The following is a 25801-nucleotide window of genomic DNA, read 5'->3' on the forward strand; positions in this document are numbered from 1 at the left end:
AAACCATCTTCTGACTCATAACACGGCCAGATGTTCCATGCCAAGCATCATGCTCACTGCTCCTTGGAGACTTCTTCTGGCATTCCCACCCACTAATCGTGACCTGAGGTCTCCTGTGGTCTGCCACTGGGGGATTGTTTGAGTCAAATGGGGTAGCATAAGCTCCTACAGATATCAGCCACAGTGGTGTCACTAGGGTTGGTGTCACCCAGTGCGGTAACTCATGGTGTTCCCCCCCCCCCCGTGGACCTCCTCCTGTACCAGACCATACAGAATCCTTAGTAGTGTCTTTTGTACTAATGTTACTCGTAAATTGTAATTCCTGTATATCACTCCTTCTTTTCCTTTAATTACTACTCCATTCTCAAAAATGTTATTGATATAGGTTCACAAATGCTAATTACCGTAATACTATAGCTAAAACACCAGAAAATTTGACAATATCAGCAACTATAAAAACACCAGTAGCAATGAAACCACATCGGAGTTGTGGTGAAACCCATGTGAAATTGTTCACTACAGATTAGTGAGTAAACACAAGTAAGCTTGTACTTTGCTTAATGTGCTTGTACCCTGCTTAATGTAAACCGGTATGCCCTGTGCTTACTGGTTAATCTGCCCCTGCCCAGGGCCACTGGCCCTTAGCAGCTCTAATCTGCTGTGAGTGCATCCCTCTCTTTATCATTCTCCTTAGGTGGGCTAATATTTATGTCAGTTCAGAAATCATCCCAGTGATCAAAATATGTGGAGGGCTGTCATGGGGAAGAGGGATTAATCTCTCAGCTTGATGGCTGGAGAGGTGGGAGGCTCATTCAGTGGAGGGGAGGAGGAGGAGGGATCGATGCTGGATGGGGCCAATTCTAACTCAAGAAGAGCCCTTGAAATCAAAATTAAACACAGAATGGCTGGCTCCTGGAGCAAGGGCTCATGGCCCTGAGATTAGTCCAGCAGAGTCCCCGTTACCAGACGCCCGTTGTTCCTGAGCATAAATTACCAACTAGCAGCACGCAAGCTAAACGTAACCTCCCAATGTGTTCTGGATGGCCAGCACAGTGCCAGCATTTAAAATCCAGAAATTTCACCTAAAACTCCAGATTTCTGGTGTCTCTTGAAAATAGAGACATTCTGGAAACACAGCAGCTATATCCCTACGCGGCAACAAGCAGGGAAGGGAGCAAGGGATGTCCCTTGAGATGAGGCATGTGCCCCCGATTTGCCTCCCCAACTTTCACCAGTTGCTCGTTTCCCTGACACTGACTGACAGGTGCCAATTATCATTTGATTTGGGTGTCTTTGTCCTACACACGGCCTCCTTCCTGTATTTATATTAATGGTCAGTAGCATAATTATGTAGTTGGTGAAGAATATTGAATATACCATGACTGCCAGAAGAACCAACAAATCTGTCTTGGAAGAAGCACAGCCAGAATGCTCCTTAGAAGCGAGAATGGCAAGAATTCATCTCCTGTACTTTGGACATGTTATCAGGAGGGACCAGTCCCTGGAGAAGGACATCATGCTTGAAGCAGAGGGTCAGCAAAAAAGAGGAAGACCCTTAACCTCTCGATGAGATGGATTGACACAGTGGCTGCAACAATGGGCTCCAGCGTAACAAAGATTGTGATGATGGCATAGGACCAGGTAGTGTTTCGTTCTGTTGTACATAGAGTCACTATGTGTCGGAACCAACTTGACAGCACCTAACAACACAATGACAGCATGATGCAGCATTTGAGAATGTGGATTCTAGGTCCAGATTGACTGAGTTCAAATCCTGGCCCTTGCTGTCTATGTGGCCTTGGGATCTTCTCTATGCCTTGGAATTCCTCCTTTAAAAATTAATAAAACTGAGCCCAAGAGACAGAAAGGGCTACATGAACTAGAGACTACATCATCCTGACACCAGAAGGACTAGATGGTGCCCGGCCACAACCGATGACTGCCCTGACAGGGAACACAACAGAGAACCCCTGAGGGAGCAGGAGAACAGTGGGATGCAGACCACAAATTCTCATAAAAAGACCAGACTTAATGGTCTGACTAAGACTAGAAGAATCCCAGCGGTCATGGTCCCCAAACCTTCTGTTGGCCCAGGACAGGAACCATTCCCGAAGCCAACTCATCAGACATGGATTGGACTGGATAATGGGTTGGAGAGAGATGCTGATGAGGAGTAAGCTACTTGTATCAGGTGGACACTTGAGACTATGTTGGCATCTCCTGTCTGGAGGGGAGATAGGAGAGTAGAGGGGGTTAGAAACTGGCAAAATGGTCACGAAAGGAGAGACTGGAAGGAGGGAGTGGGCTGACTCATTAGGGGGAGAGTAAGTGGGAGTATGTAGTAAGGTGTATATAAGTTTATATGTGAGAAACTGACTTGATTAGTAAACTTTCACTTAAAGCACAATAAAAATTATTTAAAAAAATTAATAGAACATGAGAAACAAATTAATATAGGTAAGGAGCATAGAACAGTGTCTGGTTGTTACTCACTCTTCAACAAAGTCTATAATTATCACTGTTGTTGGCTGCCGTTGAGCTGGTTCTAACTCATGGTGACCCTATGTAAACAGAAAGAAATTTTCCCCATCCCACACCATCTTCACAGTCCTTAGCATTTTTGAGCCCAGTTGGACAATATTCTGTTCTGATACATAAGGTTTTCTTTGGCCAGGCCTTTCTTCCTAGTCTGTCTTGGAAGCTCCACTGAAACCTGTCCATCATGGGTGATCCTACTAGTATTTGAAATACTGGTGGCATAGCTTCCAGCATCATAGCAACATGCATGCCATCACAGTATGACAAACTGACAGATGGCTGGTAGATAATTATTACCACTAGTGATTATTATCCCTACTTTGTCATTGTTAGTTGCCATTGAGTTGGCTCCTACTGATGGCAACTTTGTGTATAACAGGATAAAACACTGAGTAGTACTGGGTTGTTTCCGTGATCTTTGATATGTTTGAGTCTGTTGTTGAGGCTAATGTGTGAATCCACCTCACTGAGGGTTTTCCTCATTTTTGCTGACTCTCTACCAACTATGATGTCCTTCTCTTAACAGTTGGTCTTTCCTGATGACTTACTCAAAGTAAGCAAGATGAAGTCTCCCCATTCTTGCTTCTAAGGAACTTCTAAGTCTTATTTGTTCTTCTGGCAGCCCATGGTATATTCAATATTCTTTGCCAGCACCACAATTCAAATGCATCAGTTCTTCCTCTGTCTTCCTTATTCATTGTCCAGCTTTCACATGCATATGATGTGACTGAAAAGACCATGGCTTGGGTCAGGCACACCTTAGTCATCAAAGTGATGTCTTTGCTTTTTAGAACTTTAGAAATGTCTATTGCAGAAAATTTGCCCAGTGTAATACATAGCTTGATTTTTTTCACTAGTACTTCCATGGACGTTGATACTGATCACTGCAGTTGTTGTGAGGTACCCTTGAGTCCATTTCAACTCATAGTCACCCTACGTACAATAGAACGCAACACTACCCAGTCCCGCACCATCCTCATAATTGTTGCTGTGCTTGAGCCCATCGTTGCAGCCACTGTGTCGTTCCATCTTGTTGAGGGGTTGAGGGTCTTCCTCTTTTTTGCTGACCGTCTATTTTACCAAGCATGATGACCTTCTCCAGGGACTGATCCCTCCTGATAGCATGTCCAAAGTGAGCGAGACAAAGCTTCGCCATCCTCACTTCTAAGGACCGTTCTGGCTGTACTTCTTCCAGGACAGATTTGTTTGTTCTTTCTGCAGCCCCTGGTATATTCAATATTCTTCTCCAACACCATAATTCAAAGGCATCGGTTCTTCCTTGGTCTTCTTATTCATTGTCCAGGTTTCGCATGTGTATGAGGCAATTGAAAATACCATGGCTTCAGTCAAGCGTGCCTTAGTCCTCAGAGTGACATCTTTGCTTTTTAGCACTACTATTCATTATTTGCATTTTATACCTGCCACATCAATTTTGGGTTACTGACTATGGATTTTGTCTGTTTTTAGTGCTCCCTTCATGTGCTCACACCATGGGCCCAACGCCTTCTGAGTGCAAAGCTTGGGACACTTTCCTGTCTGGAATAGACATTTTATTCCTTCAGACAGGGAGTTTTCTGGGATCCTGGCCATATGGAGTATACAACTTAATTCATTCAAGAATAATGTCATCCTCTTCTGCTGGCATGGGCCCTGGTGGGGGCCCTGGAAATCTACCTGTACAGAACTGGTGGGGGTAGATACATGGTCTGAAGTGTGTGTATATATGTTAATATGCTTTGCAAAGCAATTGAAGGGCATTGTAGCATTGGGGGAAGAGTCTGGGCTCTGGAACTACATGGCCTTTACTTTATTCCAGTCCCCCTTCTCTTTAGCTATGACCAGGTTCAGTCCCTTAGCCTGCTTGAGTGCCAGCTTTCTCCTCTGTGAAATGAGAGCGGTGATAACTTGCCAGCTCTTGTCAGTGGTGAATGAGACCTGTGCATGCAGGAGGCTGACACACTCAGATGTGATCGTTTTGTGGCCCTTTCCCTCTTTCCTAAGGGAAAATAAAGGGCTTGCCATAGCATGTGCTTGAACTTGAGCTCATCATGTACTGATAAGGAACAGATGGTCCCCATTCCAGATCATCTAGGAGCCTGGGAAGCGGAGCTAATTATTCAGCATACGGGCTCTACTCTGGCTGAGCTCTAAGCTCAGCCACCATGTTGAGTTTTCATGGGAGGATCCATCCTACACTTTGAGCCAAAACAAGCACATTGCCCCAGTGCCTAGAGCAGTACTTGTGGACCGAATGAATATGTGAGCAAGTAAATAAACAATATCTTTACCATCAGGAGTAGGCTAGCATGAAACTCCTTCACTCTAAACATCAACACATATTCCTTTTCCCAGCTATTCCTTCCACACAGCTCTCCTAGTAGGGTAGGCAAAGGAATGGCCTTTGGAGGCTGAGGTGGAGGATTCAGAAGTCTGGTACTCTGTGTGACTCTAGCTAGGCCACTTTACTTTGTCCGAGCCTCATGTTCCCCTTTAAAAAATGTAAGCTATTTTGAGGATTAAGTATGATTCCAACAAGACCTGGAACTTAGTAAAACCAAAAAAAAAAAAAAAAGCCCATTACCGTTGAATTGATTCTGACTCATAGTGACCCTATAGGACAGAGGAGAACTACCCTATAGGGTTTCCAAGGAGCAGCTGATGGATTCGAACTGCCAGCCATTTTGGTTAGTAGCTCTTAACCACTGTACCACTAGGGCTCTGGAATTTACTAGGTGCTCAACAAATGTTGGTTTCCTTCTCCCCTTTCCTTAGTTGTTTTAAAGTGAAGGGAGAGTTTAGGTGTCTGAATTGTCACCATATTCATGAATTGGATTAGATAGTAAAGAAGCTCATGGCTAGATACCTCCATGTGCTAATCATCATATGCTCATATCCTTCGTTCATTCATTCATTCATTTTTCCTTTCATCTGTTTACTTATTCATACTTTTGACAGGTCTTTCTGAGCACCCTTTATACAATAAGCTCTTTACTAAGCACTGGGGATGTAAACATTCCTAATACCAAATTCTTCGCTTGAGAACTTGGCATTCTTTTGAAAGAGAAAGAAAATAGCGACTAATACTATAAATTTATAAGGTAGAATATCTAATAGAAGTCTGCCCCAAGCTTGCCAGTGTTGCACAATTGCATCATTTCTCAACTCAGAAAATTGGCTTCCCACTCATTGTCTACTCCTCTCCTGCCCAAACTTTGCCTTCAGCAAGACTGAGACGTTCTCACAGAGGCTATTTTTTAGTGAAATGCTCTGTCTGGGTCTGTGGGTATAGTGTGATGAGATCAGTAGTAAGATCACCAGTTCTCTTGGCTCTCTCAATGAGGGAAAGGAGAAAAACATCCAACTATTCATTCATCCAGCCATCCCCTGTTGCTATTATAGCCCAGTGGTGAAGAGTGAAAATTCTGGAGCCAGATTGCCTTGTTCCAGTTCTGGCTCTGCTACTTACTAGGTTCATGATTTGTATCAAACTACTTAACCATTCTGGGCCTTGGTTTCCTAATCTACAATGAGGGCAGTAAAAGTACCTAAGATGGTTGTATTAGCTATCCATTGCTGTGTAACAAACTACCCCAAAATTTAGTAGTTTGAAACAGTAACATTTATCATCTTACAGTTCTTATGGATCAGGATCCAGGCCTGGCTTACCTGTGTCCTCTGTCTGTAGGTCTCTCTTAAGGCTGCAATAAAGGTGTCACCTGGGACCTCAGTCATCTTAAGACTTGAGGTAGACCAGCTTCCAAGCTCACTCAAGAGAGCGATGTCAGGCTTCAGTTCCTTGTGGGTTGCTGGACTGAGGGCCTCAGTTCCTCACATGCTGTTAGCTAGTGGCACTGGCTTTCACGCTGGCCTTTCCATAGTGCATCTCACAACATGTTGGCTTGATTCATCAGTGTGAACAGTGAAGAAGGAAGGAAGAAGACAGAGTGCCAGCAGGACAGAAATCACAGTCTTTTGTTACCTAATCTCAGAAACAGCATCCGATCACCTTTGCTGTGTTCTGTTAATTAGAACCAAATCATTAGGTCCAGCCCACACTCAAGGGAGGAGGTTACACAGAGCTTGAATACCAGGAGGTGGGGATCGTTAGGAAATGTGGTATAAGCTGCCTTCTACAGCGGTTGGGGATTAAATGAGTTATGCATGGAAAGCAATTAGACACTGTTCATACTTAATAGCTCTTAGTTATTATTACAATTTTTTTTTCCAGCAAATATTCATTGAGTTTTCTACTATATCAAAGGCACCATACTCATAACTATTGGGGATTATTCAGGGAAAGGTGCTTTGGTGGTGCAATGGTCAAGGCTTACCTGCTAACTGAAAGGTCAGTGATTCGAACCCACCAGCAGCTCTGTGGAAGAAAAGACCTGGCAATCTGCTACCATAAAGATTACAGCTCAGGCAAACCCTGTAGGGCAGTTTTCCTCTGTCTGTAGGGTTGCCATGAGGTGGAATCAACTTGGCAGCACACAACAATAACAACACCTGGGAGCAGATGAAATATAAGTAAGTCCTTCCTCAAAAGTCACTGGGGGATGGAGGCTAATTAAATGAATAAAGACTGCATAACAGAAAATGAGTATTGCATTGTCACGGGACGGCAGAGATGCAAGCTAGAAGGTCCTGGGTGTGCACAGGGATTAGCAATGGCTCTGTTTGTGTGAAAACAGGACACTTCAAGGTTGGAGAATTAGGTTAGTGCCACATTGTGACAGGAGTTTGGGCTCCATGTCCTACCAAGTGGGTAGCCAGGAAGGATTTTTAAGATGAGTCTCATAGGCATAGGTGCGGGGTAACCTAGAGGGGAGGGACAAGATGGGAGGCTCTGAGCCACCTATTAAAGTTCAGAAAAGGGGAGATCTTTCTTGGTGGTGACAATCCAGTGGGAGAAAATCCAGCACAAGAAGCCTGACCATCTCTCCTTTAATACCTTTCTCCAAGATGTGCCCATAAAGAGAGCACCATTGTTTTCCTCCCAGCTGAGTACTGCTTGACTCCTAGAAAATAACCCTAAGAACCCAGGGCTAACATTAATGGGTCAGTCTCCTCCTACTTCTGTGATCTTGGGCATGCCTTTTAACCGTCTTGCATCTCAAATTTCTCAACTGAAAATGGGATGATTTTGCTGGTCTTGACTACTTTGACAATCATGTATGGGTGCATGCGTGTGCACACACACCCACGTGCATACACACACCCACGTGCATGCACACACACCCACGTGCATGCGCGCGCGCACACACACACAAATGCAAGCATTTATTGAGTGCTTTTTTTTTTAAAGAAGTCCTATTTATTCCCATTTTACAGGTAAGAACACTGAGAGATGTAACTTGCTAATAATTGGTAGAGCACGAACCCAGGCTGTTTGACTTCATAGCCTAAGTTCCTAAACTCTCTTCTGTAGTGCTGGTATCTCAATGCTTAATAAATGGTCCGTCCCTCTCTGCAAACAAGCTATCAGAGAAAAGGAGAGATCTCTGTATCTGCCTAAGAATGTTACATACAAGACGGTATGCTTTGTTAGTGCAAGGGCCAGCCAGATCAGACTTCTTCCAGCTCCTTCCCCAGCTCTGATCATGGACTAGGCTTTCGTTCATGACTGAATGAATTTAAAAGGTGTATATTCTCCATAATCTGCCAGCATCTCTTTTTGAAACCTTGCCTTTAAATCTCTCTGAGCTGTATTTATGTAAATACCTTTTTATCACATCACCCAGCCATTAGTTGTTACTATTTTATCTGACACTAGGTTTGATAAGACATTAGAGGGCTCTGAGTAGTCTCCAGTATTGTTTGCCTCTAAAGCTATCTTAACTCCCCCTCTGTGATGTCTTGGATCGCATTATGGGGCAGGAAGAGCTAAGCTTCTTAGTCACTTTCCAACACTGCATCCTGGGAAGGCCTCTGTTATCACATGAAAATGAGGTTGAAAGTGAGGCTCAGAATCTAAATAATGCAAGTTCCTGCAGAGGTGCCCTTTAATCTGGATTTGAGGATGGAAAACACGTCCTGGTTGAGGAGCCAGCAAAGAAAGATGCTAGATCCTGAAAGCTCAGGACAACGAGAAACTCTCTCCTTTGAAGGTGTTTGTAGGCAGGAGTGATTGGAGGATCATGTCCCAAGAAGGTAGGATGGAGGGTCTTGTCCAGAGGCAAGAGGCTAAGTGGACAGAACCATTATCCTCAGAAGTGTAGTTAAATTCTTCATTTTCTGGGCATGTAATTAATTCTAAGAAGTATATTAATATTGGAAATCTTTATTATCCTATCATAAACAGAAGTCACATAAATTATTATAGGTTATCCATGCTCAGAAATCCATTCTTCTCCCTCCAAACCTAAAAATACTTCTTTTTTTTTTTTTTTAATACATTTTTTTAAATTGCATTTTAGGTAAAAGTTTACAGTTGCAAATTAGTTTCTCATTCAAAAATGTATACACAAATTGTTTCCTGACATTGAATGAAATCCCCACAGTGTGTCAGCATTCTCCCCCTTTCCGTTTACATCCCAGGTTCCCAGTGTCCATTTATCCAGGTTTCCTGTCCCTTCCTGCCTCCTCGTCTTTGCTTTTGGTCCGGTGTTGCCCATTAGGTATCCTGTACTTGATTGAACTAGGAAGCTTGTTCCTCATGTGTGTTATTGTTTGTTTCACAGGCAGGCCTGTCAGATCTTTGCCTGAAAGGCGGACTTGGGGAGTGATTTCAGTTCTGAGTTAGCAGGTTGTCTAGGGGCCATAGTCTCAGGGGTCCCTCCAGTCTCTGTCAGACCAGTAAGCCTGGTCTTTTTGTGTGTGTGTGTGATTTGACTCCTGTCTCTTTCAAATACCCAACCCAGGGTCACACTCTGTGAAAATTCCCCAATCTGTGCAAGGAAGAAAACTCAGAAGTCAGTAAGACAAAGTCACTAATTTTCTGTTGCAAATAAACAGACAGTATGCCAGGTTGGTAACACTGCTATGATGAAACACTGCATGTGGGTAACGAATGATGGGCTGCTTTTATGTGTAAGGTGGTCAGGAAGGACCTTAGTGAGGAGGTGACATTTTAGTAGAACCCAGATCCCATGATGGAGGTTGTTGTATGTGGCTATCTGAACGAAGAATGGGGGCTGGAAGGAGGAAACCGAAAGTGCAAAGACCTTGAGGTACGAGTATGATCAGTTGTTCGAGGACTAGCAAGGAGGCCAGCGTTCATGGGCAAGAGATGGGGGTGGCCAGGAACCCATCCATATTAGACCGTGTAGACTAAGGACTTCGAATGATAATACCATTAGTGAGGTGAGAAGCCAATCGAAAATCTTGACAGAGAAGGGACATGCTTGGATCTGACATTTAAGAAGGCTGTCTTTCCCTGTCATGTGAGGAATAAATTGAAGGAGAAGCAAGATCACCAATTCACAGGCCATTGCAACGTTCTAGGCAAGAAATGATGGTGGCTTGAACGAGAGTGATTATAGTGGAAAGAAGTCATTATCTGGATATTTTTCAAAAGTAGAGATGACAGGATTTGCTGATGTAGTTGCCGAAGGTAAACGGTAAGAGAAGTTACAGATGAGTCCAAGGTATTGGGTCTAAGCACGTGGATGAATGGAGTGGTCATTTACAGAAATGGAGAAACTGGCATGGGGGAGATTTGGTAAGGGGAAAAAAAAAAGGGTTTGGTTTGGATACAAAAAAAAAAACAAAACCCATTGCCATCAAGTCAATTCCGACTCATAGTGACCCTACAGGAGAGATTAGAACTGCCCCAATAGAGTTTCCAAGGAGCCATTGGTGAATTCGAACTGCTGACATTTTGGTTACCAACTGTAGCTCTTAACCACTGAGCCACAAGGGCTCAAAATGATTATTATAGTCCTTTCATGTGATTCTGTAATTTTGAATATGTCTGTGATCTCCAAGTTATTTAAAGACCGAAAGTATATCATTTTTAATAATAATTTTTTTATTTAAAATTTTATAAAAGTTAGAAAATAGCTAATTCACTTAGAGAATTTAGAAAACAAAGAAAAATTTAAAAAGTGGCATGTACTGTCACTCCCCACTGATCCCAAAAGATAGCCACTGCTAGCGTTTTTGCATTTTCCCCTCTAGTTACACACACACACACACACACGCACGATGCTCATTTATATGTATATATTATTTTAAAACAAAATTGGTGACTTGCCGTATATGTAGTTTTGTATCTTGCTTTTCTGATGTCACATTATATTATGCACATTTCCCCATATCATTTAATGGTTTTCAAAAACATGATGATCTAAATGCTATAATGTTGAAATTGTGTGACATATCATAATTGATTTAATTACTCACCAATGTTGGACATTTAGTTTTTTTTTTTTTCATTTATCAAAAAATGTGCCAGGATGCATATCCTTCAGCATTGATCCTTTTCTACCAATGATAGATTTATCTAAGATGAACTTGTAGAAGTAAAATCATTAAATAAAACAATATTAACTTCACTGGGGAGAGAGAGAAGTTAATGAATGTTGTCGGCTCAATTTCTCTGAAAGATTGTCCTTGTTCATATTTCCACCCAAACTGTATGAGAATATCTGTAAAACTGTACCCTTACCAGCAGTGAATTTTATAAATTTGTCCTGTATCCCAATGTGATAATTAAAAAAAAAAAAAAAAACTCTAGTTTTTAAAGATTACATTTATTTTGTTGGAGCCCTAGTGGCGCTGTGGTTAAGAGCCCAGGCTGCTAACCAAAAGATTGGCAGTCCTAATCCACCAGCTGTTCTTTTAAACCCTATGAGGCAGTTCTGCCCTGTCCTATAGGGTGGCTATGAGTTGGAATTGACTCAAAGGCAACAGGTTTGTTTGTCTTTTTAGAACCCCAATTTGATAATTAAAAAAGTCTCTGGTTTTTAAAGGTTGCGTTTATTTTATTACAAGTTGGCTCATGTACATTTTTTTGTCAATCCCTTATTGATCATTTTGTGGATTGTCTATTGGTATGGTTTGCCCATATTTCTCCAGGAGTATCTGTATTTCTTTACCGTATTCTTCTCCCTGAATCGCCTGAAGAATTTCTGGTGCTTTGTGAAACTTATCCTCACTAAGGAGCAGTGCTTGTGGGGAGCAGGGAATGGGGTTTATTTAGCCATGCAGCATCTAGAATCAGCCTGTTGGTTTCAAACCGCTGCTCTATTGCATGCTAACTAGGCAAACTTGGTCAGATTACCCTTCCAATAGTTTTGTTCCCTCACTGGTAGCATGAGGCTAAGAACAGTACCCACCTGTCTTATAGGGCCAGAGTTACAACATTTTCTGTAAAGCACGAGAGAGTAAATGTTTTCAGCTTTGCAGGCCAGACGGTCTCTGTTAAAACTGCTCAACTCTGCTGTTATGGTGCGAAAAGGAGCCATAGATGATCTGTAAACAAATGAGCGTGGCAGTGTTCCGATAGAACTTTATGTATGGACACTGAAATTGGAATTTCATCTAATTTTCACATGTCACAAAATATTCTTGTTTTGATTTTTTCAACTCTTTGAAATGTAAAAACCAGCCTTAGCTCCTAGGTGGGACTTGGCCCATTGGTTGTAGTTTGCCAACCCCTCTCATAGTCTTGGGTAGATTGAATGAGAAGATATCTGTAAGTAACTCAGCACATTGCTTGGCACAGACTATGTGCTTAGCATTCATTAGCATGGATCATTATTATCTTTATTGTATTAATGCATTTTTGTAATATCAAAGTTCTCATTTTTTAAACGAGGGCTAATTCTCACCTTACTTACTGGAGCATGGCTAGAATAATTTGTGTGGACAGCCTGGTACCTCATAGGCATTTAATGATTTTGTTTCTTTTTTCCTGTGTGAATGCAGCTAATATGTCCCCAGCCTAATTCTTTGCTGCTCCCCTGTTGCATTCTATGCTGACTGTATTAAAACCCTTTTAGCTCTCTGAACACACCATGCCCTCTTTTTTGAAATTGTTTTTAATTCTCTTTACATTCTAGGTCTTAATTCTTCAAACATGGCCCAACCAGTTACCTCTTAATGTTTAATACTAACTGGGCCCTAGGACCTAAATACACACACATGGACCTTACACATCCAGCCTTGTATTATCCAACCCAAAGTTTCCTTTCCCCCCTCCTTCCCTCCCTCTCTCCATCCGTCCCTCCCTTCATTCTTTTCTACCTTCCTTCCTTTTTCTTCCTTTCTTTTTTTCCTTCCTTCTCTCTCTCCCTTTCACTCTCCTTGCTGTCTTTCTTTCTTTTTTCAACGTGTTCCCAATATGGAAGGGGAGCCCTAGTGGCACAGTGGTTAAGAGCTCAGTTGTTAACCAAAAGGTTGGCAGTTCAAATCCACCAGGCATGCCTTGGAAACCCTATGGGGCAGTTCTACTCCATCCTGTGGGTTTGCTGCGAGTCACAGTCGACTCAATGGCAGTGGGTTTAATATGAAAGGGAACGTTCAAACCTCAATGTAAAGAAGGGGTGGAACCCTGGTGGCACAGTGGTTAAGACCTCGGCTGCTAACCAAAAAGTCAGCAGTTTGAATCCACCAGCCGCTCCTTGGAAACCCTATGGGGCAGCTCTACTCTGTCTCATAGAGTGGCTACGAGTCAGAATTGACTCAACAGCAACAGGTTTGTTTTTTTTGGTTCATAAAGAAGGGGTAATGGACAAAGAGTTATATCCAAGTTTTCTAAACTTGCCCTTGAATGATTTTGAAGACCCCATCCCCAAACATGATAAGGGAACACTGTAGCAAGTTGCTGGCTTCTTTGGAATTCAAAACTCCAGTCCCATGATACTTGGCCTAAAAAGGAAAATAGAAGGGCATTGTTTATTCTTTAATTAAAGCAATCACAGCTACAGCTCTTGGCAGTCTAATTTAAAATCCTTGGGAAGGAAGTGGGGATCCAGGTATTTCCACATGGGTGTCCTGCTGTGTCCAGTGATGTTAGACACAGATCGCCTCCCCCAGCCCAGAGCCTCCAGCCAGAGATCTTTCTTGGAGGTCAGCAAGAGCAAGGAAAGAGCAAGGCCTTTGGAGAGAGGCTGACCTGTGTGTGCAGTTGGCCTCACCGCTTTTCAGCTGTGATAATCTCAAGCAATCTGTTGCCTTCAAGTCAATTCCAACTCATAAAGACCCTATAGGACAGAGTAGAGCTGCCCCTTAGGGTTTCCAAGGAGTGGTTGGTGGATTTGAACTGGTTAGCAGCCAAGTTCTTTAACCACTGTACCACTAGGGCTCCAATCTCAATCAAGGACCTTAAAATTCTGTAGCCTCTGTTTCATCTGCAAAATGGCGATAAAATGCCTTTCTTCTGCTTTAATTTAATCCAGTTATATCTATACTCATCCACATGGAAGGAGCTCTGAAATATAGTGTTAAGTGCAAAGAGCAGTTTACAAAAGAGCATATTTAGTATGATCTTATTAATTTAGCTAAAGAGTCTTTTGGGTGGCTGAGATGGTTTGCACTCGACTACTATCTGAAAGGTTGGTGTTGCAAACCCACCCAGCACCCAGGGGTGCTGTGGAAGAAAGGCCTGGTGATCTACTTTCATAAAGACCACAGCCAAGAAAACTCTACAGAGCTCAGTTCTGCTTGAACACACATGGGTCATCATGCATTGGAATCAACTGGGTGGCATTCAACAATAAACACACGTGTTTCTAAAATGATTTTTCAACAAAATGTTAACAATATTTTTGGATGGTGAAAATTCCTGTGATAAGTAATTTCACATACACACATATAATCTCATTCTTTTTTTTTTTTTAATTTGAATTTTCAACACTGAACAGGTGGCCATTTTATTAGAAGTGTTAAATTCACTTTGTTTAAAACAAACAAATCCGCTATTGCTTATGAGTTTTTAAAGGCCTAGCAAATAGTAAGCCTGTTGCCACTGGGTCGATTCCGACTCATAGTGAGCCTATAGGACAGAGCAGAACTGCCCCATAGGGTTTCCAAGGAGAGAGTGGTGGATTCAAGTCGATGACCTTTTGGTTAGCAGCTAAGCTTTTAACCACTGCACCACCAGGGCTCATAGCAAACAATAGGTGCTCAAAAAACACTGATTCCCATTCTTATCTCCAACCATCCTAGGAAGTATCCAATAGATCAAGGTTGTCCAACTTTATCTTAAAGGGCCAGGTAATACATATTTTAGGCTTTGCAGTCATACAGTCTCTGTCTCAACTACTTAACTCTGCTGTTGTTGTGTGGAAGCAGCCACAGATGATATACAAATGAATGAGTGTGGCTGTGTTGCAGAGAAACTTTATTTACAAAAACAAGCTGACCCCAGCTATGGAGAGTAAGGATGACACTATGGTGGCGATCATTCAGAGATTACAGGCCAAACTTGGGCAGAGTAAGCCCTGTAAATCCAGAGGTCCTTGTGTAGCAAAGGGCTTCAGGATCTCAGAGCTTTGATCTGTGATCTGTCCAGTGCTGCTGTGTAGATGGTATGGGGTCCACAGGCTTCTTGTGCCACATCATTGGACATATCACAGTGGTGGCTCTGACTGAAGAAAGACTGAAGTGAAGGAGCCAAGCCCTCACGAGGAGGCAGTATGTGTGCTTTTCAAAGGCTTGGGCTCTGGAGTAAGGCAGAACAGCTTGGAGTCCTGGTTCTCCATGTAGGCACTACACATCTTGGAGCCGCAATCCCTGATTGACGAAACGAGGATAATGGTAATAATACCTATCTTATAGGTAGTAAATGGAACATGCCCAGCATAACTGTGGCATGTAGTTGGTTTTTTTTTGTTGTTGTTAGCCATCGCTGAGTTGGTCCCTGACTTATGGTGACACCATGCACAATGGAAAGAAATGCTGCCTGAAGGTGCACCATCCCCGTGATCAGTTGCAGATTGGACCATTGTGACCCATAGGGCTGTCATCACCTGATTTCCTGAAGTAGATTGCCAGGCTTTTGTTCCTAGTCTCTCTTAGTCTGGAGACTGTAGTGAAACCTGTTCAGCATCATGACAACACACAATCAATATACTCTCTGACAGACGGATGGTAGCTGTGCATAAGGTGTATGGTATGGAAGGCAGTAATTCTACCACTGAACCACCAGTGTCCCCTAACCCATTGCCATTAAGTCATTTCTGACTCATACCAACCCTATAGGACAGAGTAGAACTGCCCTATGAGGTTTCCAAGGAGCGGCTGTTGGATTGCATCTGGCCACCTTTTCGTTAACAGCCGTAGCTTGCCGTAGCTTTTATCTACCACGCCACCAGTGTCCGCTAGTGCTCAACAAATGGCCTCTGGTATAATTTCACCTGATTAACAGCTGCAGTCACACTTAATGTGGATTTGAAGAGAATGTACTTGAGAGCACACCGGCATGTGTGTGTACCCACATATGCACACACATACAGGATTTCCCTCCATGTGCCCATTGGTCCTTGTTGCACCTACCCATCCTGACATTAGGAAAGCTTCTCCAGAAGAATAAGGAGCATCCATCTGGGCCCACGAGCCACCTGAGGCTTCTGGAGCACATAAAAAGGAAACCCTGGTGGCGTAGTGGTTAAGTGCTACGGCTGCTAACCAAGAGGTTGGCAGTTCGAATCCCCCAGGTGCTCCTTGAAACTCTATCGGGCAGTTCAACTCTGTCCTATAGGGTCGCTATGAGTCAGAATCGAGAGCACGTAGGAGAGATAAACTGACGATTCCATCTTCATTATGCTCTTCGTTCACCCTGCTGGATTCTGAAGTTCTTGATGTTAAAGAACCTTCAATCCTTGTTTAAAAAATTGTGTCTACAGATAAAGTCCCAGGCCTTAGTTTGATGCAGCCATATACTTATTGAACAAATTTTCATTGAGTACTGCCTGGGTGCCAGGCACTGTTCTAGGCACTAAGGATACAAGAGTCAATAAAACAGGTGAAAATCCTGCCCTTGTGGGGCTTACACACCCGTGTAATCAAATAAATAAGTAAATGTTTGCTGTGGTGGATGATGGTAAGTGCTATGAAGAAAAATGAATAGGGTGAATAGAGAGCAATGGATAGGGAGTGGGGGCTGCTATTCAAGTCCCTTCGCCATCTGAACCTGTCATGGATTGAATTACGTCCCCCCAAAATATGTGTTAACTTGGTTAGGCCATGATTCTCAGTACTGTGTGGTTGTCCTCCATTTTGTGATTGTAATTTTATGTTAAAGAGGATTAAGGTGGGATTTTAACGCCCTTACCCAGGTCACATTCCTGATCCAATGTAAAGGCAGTTTCCCTGGGGTGTGGTCTGTACTACCTTTTGTCTCTCAAGGGATAAAAAGGAAAGGGAAGCGAGCAGAGAGGGGGGACCTCATACCAACAAGAAAGCAGTGCTAGGAGCAGAGCGCGTCCTTTGGACCCTGAGTTCCTGCACGGAGAAACTCCTAGTCCAGAGGAAGATTGATGGCAAGGACCTTCCTCCAGAACCGACAGAGAAAGAATGCCTTCCCCTGGAGCTGATGCCCTGAATTTGGACCTCTAGCCTACTAGACTGTGAGAAAATTTCTCTTTGTTAAAGCCATCCACTTGTGGTATTTCTGTTATAGCAGCACTAGATGACTAAGACAGAGCCCAACATCCTTCTTCACCACTTTCCACCCTGACCTGCTTATGCTCCAGCCTTACCAACATTTTCCCCCTTCCTCAAGCATGCTGAGGTGGTAGAATGAGTTAGAACTGCTCTCCTTGCCTTATATGACTTTAGACTTAACCTCATCTGTAAAATGAGGAGAATAATAATACCTACATCCTGTCATTTTTGGGGATGATAATTTGGGTGAAGCATGTAAAATCCTTAGGGCCAGGCTTGGCCAGTCATTCATTTGCCCTCAGTATTCATGTTCTCATACCATTCATATCTTCTCATCCTGTACCTGGAATCCTCACACCTACTCTTCTATCTCCATAAGCAGTGTCTCTCATCTCCCTTAGGTTGCCGCTCCTTACTACAAGCTCCCTAAACATCCTTTAACTATTTTTCTTGCTGCAGTCCCCTCTGTGTGTTGTAATTCTTGGTGGATGCCTGAGTCCCCAGAGGGCAGAAACTCTGTCTGATTCAGCTCCGACTCCCCAGTCTTAGCAGAGTCTAGTACACACCAAGCTTGGCTTTATCCATGTGTTGAATGAATGAAAGCGTGAAATGCGTGTATAAGGCACATGATTCACCGGCCTGTGAATCAAGTTCCTGAAAACCCCGAAGAATAGACTCAAATAGCTAGTATTTTCAGAGATGGTGGTTTATTAAAGGAAAGCGTCAGATGTGGGGCTTGTGTGGCTTCTTTTATCTTCAGTCCTTAGGTGACTTAGGATTCCAGTGGGACACACAGCTTGCTTCAAAATTAACTAGAACTGCAGCCTGGAATTGTTCTAAGATAACAAGGCACAGCAGGTGAACATTGCTAACCTACCTCCTAGCTGGGCAGTAGAGAAGGAGCCTCTTAATCTCAGGGTGGAAGATCTCAGTGCCACGTAGGCATCATAATATGGAGGTAGGATAGATAGAGCAGTTAAACGTGTAGCCTCTGAAATTAGCCTGTTGTTGTTGTTACCTGCTTTCAGGTTGGCCCCTGACTCATGGCAACCCCGTGTACAACAGAACGAAATGGTGCTTAGTCCTGTGCCTTCCTCATGATAGGTTGTGGGTCAGACCACTGTGATCAATAAGATTTTTTTGTGTGTATGTGAAAATATCCAGTCATTCATGATTTCAACAATTTTTATACGTACAACTCAGTAACATTGATTACATTCTTCAAGTTGTGTATGTACTCTCTCCATCCTTCTCCAAATTGTTCCACCACCATTGACTTAAACTCACTGCCCCCTAAGCTTCTCATCTATCCTTTCGAGTTGCTGTTGTCAGCTTCATTTCACACAGGTAATTCTTTAAAATAGCACAATATTCAAGGTAGATGTACTTTACTTGTTGAGGTAAACTGTATTTGGTTCAAAGAACACTTCAGGGGATAGTTTTGGTTTAAGGCTTAAAGTTTAAAGATTATCTCAGGGTAATAGATTCAGGTGTTCATACAGCCTCAATGACTCCAGAAAGTCTGGACTCCATTGAGATTCAAAATTCTGCTCCATACTCTTCCCCCTTTTGATCAGGATTCGTCTATAGAATCTTTAATCAAAACAATAACAGTAGCCAGGCACCATCCAGTTCTTCTTGTCTCATGGCAAAGGAGGCAGTTATTTATGGAGGTAACTAGACATGCAATCTGTTTTCTCCTCTAATTCCTGACTCTCCTTCTTCCTTTGCTGCTTCAGGTGAATGGAAACCTATTAATTGGCTGATTTTTAGAAGTAGATTGCCAGGCCTTTTTTCATAGTCTTAGTCTGGAAGCTCCACTGAAACCTTTTCAGCATCATAGCAACATGTAAGCCTCCCCTTACAGATGGGTGGTGGCTGTTCATGAGGTTCACTGGCCAGGAATCAAGCCCAGGTGGGCATTCTACTGCTGAACCACCAATGCCATTGAGTTCAAATTCCAGATCCACCAATTACCATCCTATGGCATTGGGCAAGTTACTTAAGTGTTCTCTGCTTAACTTTCTTCATTTACACATGGGTATTTCATGTTTATATCAAAAGGCTGCTGTGGAACCTGTATGAAATCAGACATGTGAAAATACCTAGTTAAGTGTTTGGTATTTAAGAGTTGCCCAATACAAGTGAATTGAGACAATGTAAAGGAAGAGTTCCAGTGAAGCAAAGAGGGGGTCAGTGGTTGTAGAAGAAGGGGAGTTCAAGTAAGATGGAAAGTATATCAAGATTATTGGCTTAGGCAGAATTTAGATGGTTGCTTGTGGTTCTATAGAGAGTGACTTCAGTGAAGTGGTAAAAAAAAAAAAAAAAAAAATGTGTTGTAAAAAACATTCCAGAGAAGTGAAGCATTTTCTTGAGTTCACCAGATAGGTAATGGCAGAGGGTGGAGCCTGGATATTCTGCTATATTCTGTTTGTTTGAAGTGAGTTGGTGAGTCCAGCCCACCTCCAACGGAACAGGTCGCATCAGGGCGTGAACACCAGGAGGCAGAGATTCTTGAGGTCATCATTCCCTCACTTCAAGTCCACTTTCTCCCTTTGCTTCCATAATGCAACACAACTCTCCTGCTTTTCTTCATACTCTCTGGCTAATCTTTCTGTATCTATTTAATTTCTTTCTTTCCCCTTAAAGGGTACATCTGCCAAGACACAGTTCTCTTTTTTCATTCTTTCCTTTCTTCTTCATGAATTTCATCCATGATCTTGGTTTTACTCTCTGCTCTGAGACCAAACAAAAAGCTAAACCCATTACCATGGAGTTGATTCTGACTCATAGTGACCCTATAGGACAGAGTAGTACTGTCCCATAGTGTTTCCAGGAGTGGCTGGTGGATTCGAACTGCCGACCTTTTGGTTAACAACGAAGCCTTTAACGATTTGCCATCAGGACTCGTCTGCTCAGAGAGTGAGCCACTAATCCCAGTTGTGATCTCTAAACCTTTTCTTGAAGCTAGCATCCTCTGCTGAACAGCTCTGCCTGGGGAGACGCTGTGGTGCAGGGGGCCAGTCCAATAGTCAGTCTATTGTTGGGCTTTGGTTGGCAAATCTGAGCATGCACCAGAATCACCTGGAGGCCTTATTAAAACACAGATCGCTGGGCCCCTCTTGGCAGTTTCTGATTTAGTCAGTCAGGCTTGGGGGCCAATAATTTCAATTTCTAATAAGCTCTCAAGTGATGCTGGGATCACCTTTGGAAACCACTGTCCTAAAGTAAAGGAGTCCTGGTGTTGCAGTGGCTAAAGTGCTCAGCTGCCAAAGAAATGTTCAGCCATCCGAACCCACACCCGCTCCTATGGAGAAAGATGTGGCAGTCTGCTTCTGTGAAGATTTACCATCTTGGAAACCCTATGGGACAGTTCTACTCTGATCTGTAGGGTTGCTGTGAGATGGAATCAACTCCATGGCGGTGGATATGGTGGGGTGGGTCCTAAAGTAAGGCCAGTAAAAACAAGAGAGAAAAGAGAAAGCTTTATTTCCACCATAGCCAGCAGAAACCTTCCTTGGCTGTTGGCCAGAGGCTGTCTTCAGTTCCTTGCCAATAGACCTCTCCACAGGGCAGCTTGCAACATGGCTTTCCTCAGAGTGAGCAAGACAAAAGTCACCGTCGCTTATGTCCTAACCTCAGAAGAGACATCCCATCACTTCTGCTGTATTCTGTTTGTTAGAAGTAAGTTGGTGAGTCCAGCCCACACTCTAGGGATTACACCAGGGCATGAGCACCAGGAGGCGGGGGATCACTGGGGCCATCGTAGAAGCCACCTGCCTCAGCAGCAGCAGTAATTCCAGAGACTCCCTGTTGGTGGAAATGAGGCTGCTCAAGAATGACTCAGAGCCCCGTTGGGGCTGGGACTGTTGAGAAAAGATAATGGTGGTGACCTACTCTAGGAGGGTATGGGAAGACACCCTTTGCGGGCCTTCGGCATTCTTGCCTTCTTTGTAAAACCAGTTCTCATCACCCTTTTCAGTTGCTTCCTCAGAGCTGTAGAATCTGGTGATAACTGTCTGCCTCCATTTCCACAACCACGTGTCTGAGGTAATGATCGAAGGCATCGACCTGAGTCAATATTTATTACATGAAATGGTTCAGTGCTTGATATTCAGTGGGCCTTCAGTACATATTAATGAAGATGATTAAAGTGAATTATTCACCACTTAATGCTACCTAGTTTTTTGTCTGTAGAAGAGAAATGAACAGTATTTGCCATTATTGGAGTTATGGTGGTGAATTCCAGGAAAGATCCTCCCATCATCTGAAGGTGCCCTACGGCTTGCTGAGTGTGCATGCAATTGAAAAACCTGGTTGTGAACCTCAGTATCCAACTGGGAGAGGGTAGGGGAAGCAGCTGTGTGACTTTGAGCCTCAGTTCCCTCATTTGGAAAGTGAAGACAATGATTCTTACCTCATAGGGTGTCGATTTGAGTTGCCCCAGAGCAGACTCTGAGACAGTGACGCAAGTGCAAACATTATATTTGGAAAGTAATTCCAGGGGGCCAGAGAGGGGAGTGGGGAAGGGAGAGAAAAGAAAGGGAAGACAGCTGATATAGGTGTGTTACCAAGTTACCATTGTGGGTTTTGGGGGCTTAATCCCTCTGGGGAACTCTGGGAGCCCATGTAGAACCTGTGCCTCAAGGTTATCCTTCCTGAGAGGTGAAGGAGCTGAGGTATTTATACATCAACTCCCATCAGCCACTGGTCCTGGCTGGTGTGTCCCAGGGATATGAGCAAATACCAACAGGGATTGCTAAACAGGGACCTCACTGTACCTTGAACAGGCCTCTGTTTGTGCATTAGTTTATACATTCTTCTTCCCTCCTTCACTAGTCTGTGAGCTTTTGGGGGCCATTTCTTTAATCTCATCTCGCCAGTAAGGATCATATAAGTCCTTAGCACATGTCTTTTAAATGAATGCATTGTGATGATTAGAGATATACATAAATGTTTAGCATGGTGTCTAACACTTAGAAGGTGCTCTATGATTTTTTTAAATTTTATTTTACTGCACTTTATTGGGGAAGGAAAAAATGTACTCATGGATTTGTTTTATATATATATATATTTTTAAGATTCATTCATAGCACCTTGCTGACCTACAGAAAGCTTAAGCCATTTAGTTACCTAATTCTCTTGATGTGTGTCAGTATCATGATTTGCAGCTAGCAAATGATTTTCCCAAGCATCGTTTCATTTAATTCTCAGAAGACCCCTTTGTGGTAGGTGTTGCTGGTGCTTTCCCTGTGGGACAATAGACAACAGTCCAATAGGCCTCCATTGTGTTTCCAAGCAGAGTTGGCATGTCTGACTGGGTAAATTAATTTCCACTCTTTCATTTGCCTGCAACAGTAGGTTCATTTGCCAGTGTGGATAGAGACAGAGGAAGGGGCCAAGAAAGGAGGAACGAAGTGGGAGAAACTTCCTTTCTCAAGAAATCAGTCCTATCCCTTCACTTTTTACACCCACAGGCCTATATGTTATTTTCTCCAAATTATATGAAGACGCTGTGACTTAGAGAGGTGAAAGGACTTCACCAAGGTCACCCTGTTAGTAAATTGCAGAACCAGAACTAGAACTCAATTCTGTATTCCCATCTTTGTCCATAATACTATAGATGCTATAAGCATCAAGACTCAAGGCTGCTCAACAAGTTATTTTAATTAACTTGGTTAGGGTTAGGGTACCCTTGAATCTCTGGTAAGTTCTCACTGCTCTGGGAGAGGAATCTGCTGCTGTCCTTAAGGAGTCTGTAAAATTTCTGGGATAGTAGAATGTATTCTTTGTAATAGAATATTATAAAAGATTAGTCTTCAGGGCTAAAATGGTCAAAAATGTGTGCATTAAGACTCATTTAGCTGCAAGTGACAGAAACTCAATTCAGAGTGGTTTTGAAAAAAAAAATATATATATATAATGGATCATTTAACTGGGAATTTCTACTTAGTGAGATTAAGGTATGGCTGGATCAAGGAGTTCAAATGATATCATCAGATATGTATCTTCTCTTTTACTCTTGATTCTCAGGAAGGCTTTCCTCAGTAAGGGAAAAGATAGGCAGAGGCATTTCCTGGCTTTATACTCTACCAGCTTGTCCAACCAGCAGAAACACTGTGGTTGTTTACCTATAATTTTAGCATATGTCCTGAGGTACACTGGTTGGCCCAGCTCATTCTTGGAGTCTGGGGTTGGAGTTTAATTTCAGATAGATCAACCACAGGAACTGAAATTTGGATGGAAAATTAAGAGTAGTTTCCAGAAGAAAAGGAAATAGGCAAGCAATAAAACAACAAACACATATACAAATGTCCACGACAGGTAGAATATTTGGACTTCAAGTTCAACCTAGTAATCCCATTATAATCCCTATTGGCTTCACTGACAAAGTAGATCTCTTGAGCCTTGATAAACATGGAGGATATTGTGTTGAAATAGGTCCCTGGGTGGCTCAAGCAGTTTGTGCTTGACTACTAACCCTAAGGTTGACCTTTTGAATCCACCCAGTAGCTCCGTGAAAAAAGGCCTGGTAATAGGCTTCCACAGAGATCATTGTTAGGTGCCATCAAGTCAGAGCCAACTCACAGCTACCTTATGTATCACAAAACTAAACGTTGCCCAGTCCTGCACCATCCTAACCATCGTTGCTATGTTTGAGTGCATTGTTGCAGCCGTCTCATTGAGGGTCTTACTCTTTTTCTCTGACCCTCTACTTTACCAAGCGTGATGTCCTTTTTCCAGGTATTGGTCCCTCCTGATAATATGTGCATAAAGATTACAGCCAAGAAAGCCCTTTAGAGCTCAGTTCTACTCTGTAACCCATGAAGTCACCATAAGGCTGAATTGACTCAACGTCAGGGGCTGATTAACCAACCAGTAAGCAAGGTACCACAGGCGTACTCGTGTTTACATACTAATCTATAGTGCACCGTTTCACATAAGTTTCTTTAATTCATGTGTTAGGGTAAGTGATGTTCTCCAAGACCATATAGTTAGGAAGTGTCAAAGCCTAGATATGAACTTTGGACTTCTGATTCCAGAAGGGGAAAACCACAACCTAAGAGTTTCAACTCTTTAGGAGACTAGATATTCAAGGACTAAAATAACAAGGTATATGCAACTTCGTCCTTAAACGCCCTCAAGGATTTAGGTGGCTTTTGGGAAACCAAACCTCCTCCTGGCTTCCCCATAGCCCTTGGCTTCTTTTAGCCATTGGGTAATTATCTGCATGCCCACCACATACAGGACGTGCTAGTGGTGGAGGGGATCCAGTGTTAACCAAATGAATCAAGACACCCTAGGCTTTGATGGATCGATATAGCTTTTTTTTGTGCCAACTGCACTAGTCTTAGATTTACTCTTAATAGCAGGGACATTTAATTATATTAATCCACTGACTTGGGTCAGCAGTTCAAATCCACCATCCAGCTCGCTATGAGCCAGAATCAACTTGACAACAAAGTTTTGGTTTAGGGAGCCCTGGTGGTACAGTGGTTAAAGCGATTGACTGCTAACTGAAAGGTGGGCGGTTAAAAACTGCTAGCAGCTCCGTGAGAAAGATGTGGCAGTCTGCTTCCGCGGAGATTTATAGCCTTGGAAACCCTATGGGGTTGCTATGAGTCGGAATCAACAGTGAGTTTGGGTTTTTTTGGTTTGCATGAATCTTTGCTGTTTTGAAAGGTCCTTCACATACATACTCACTGGTAACAACAACACATCAAAGTCAGCCATAGCTACCATTAATAGGGTGTGTACTATGTGAGGCCAGCTCTGCTGAATTCCTGATCTATATGGTCTCACCTTGTCCAGGTTTGCCTAAATGTCACCTTCTCAGTACGTCCTGCCCTGACCACCTTAGTAAAAATTGCCTGCATCTCCTAAAACTCCTTCAGCACTAATAATTTCCTTCTTTTGGTTTATTTTCCCAATAACATTTATCTCTACTTTTTTTTTTTTTTTTTTAATACAGTATGTGGAAACCCTGGTGGTGTAGTGGTTAAGTGCTACAGCTGCTAACCAAAAAGTTGGCAGTTCGAATCCACCAGTCGCTCCTTGGAAACCCTAGGGAGCAGTTCTACTCTATCCAATAGGGTAGCTATGAGTTGAAACCAACTTGATGGCAATGGCTTTGATTTTTTCATTTAACATAGTATGCACTGTATTTATTCATTGTTCTATTTCTGTCTTCTAACCACTAAAATGTAAGTTCCACGAGAGCAGGCTGTTTTCTGTTTGATTACTGTTGTATCCCCAGAACCAAAAAATAGAAACTGGCGTTATGGATGAATGAAAAAATGAGCTTAATATTTATAACCTCTCCAGGAAGTTGATTGTATTATTATCCCCATTTTAACAGATGATGAGCCTGAAGGTCAGGGGGAGGATGTTTTTGTTTTTAGTTAACTCGCCTCCAATGTCACAAAGCCAGAAGCAGACAGAGGCATCCCTACCTTTTCTTGTCGCCAATCCCCTGGTGTCTCCCAGCAACCACACTGAGGGAAACAAGTCAATTTCAGTGGCAGCCCTCGTTAAGTCTGCGCTGCTGTTTGTGCTCAGAGTGCCCATAAAAATGTTATTTTAGTCCTGACACTGACGCTTATGCATAAAATTCAGTCCTCCTTCAAAAGCACGTTAGCTGAAGCCATTTGGCGTCCTGTCACGGCATTAATTTTTATGGAGAAGAAGACACTGGCAAGGAGTGTGTTTTCCA

General features: G+C 42.9%; 1 protein-coding gene across 1 annotated transcript in view; it reads left to right on the forward strand.

Moving 5' to 3' along the window:
- The window catches only part of HS3ST4 (heparan sulfate-glucosamine 3-sulfotransferase 4), a 453449-nt gene that overhangs the window by 292095 nt on the left and 135553 nt on the right, over window positions 1-25801 (forward strand). The window lies entirely within an intron of this gene.

This window comes from Loxodonta africana, chromosome 12 (genome assembly GCF_030014295.1).
Source record: "Loxodonta africana isolate mLoxAfr1 chromosome 12, mLoxAfr1.hap2, whole genome shotgun sequence".
Classification (NCBI taxonomy): Eukaryota; Metazoa; Chordata; class Mammalia; order Proboscidea; family Elephantidae; genus Loxodonta; species Loxodonta africana.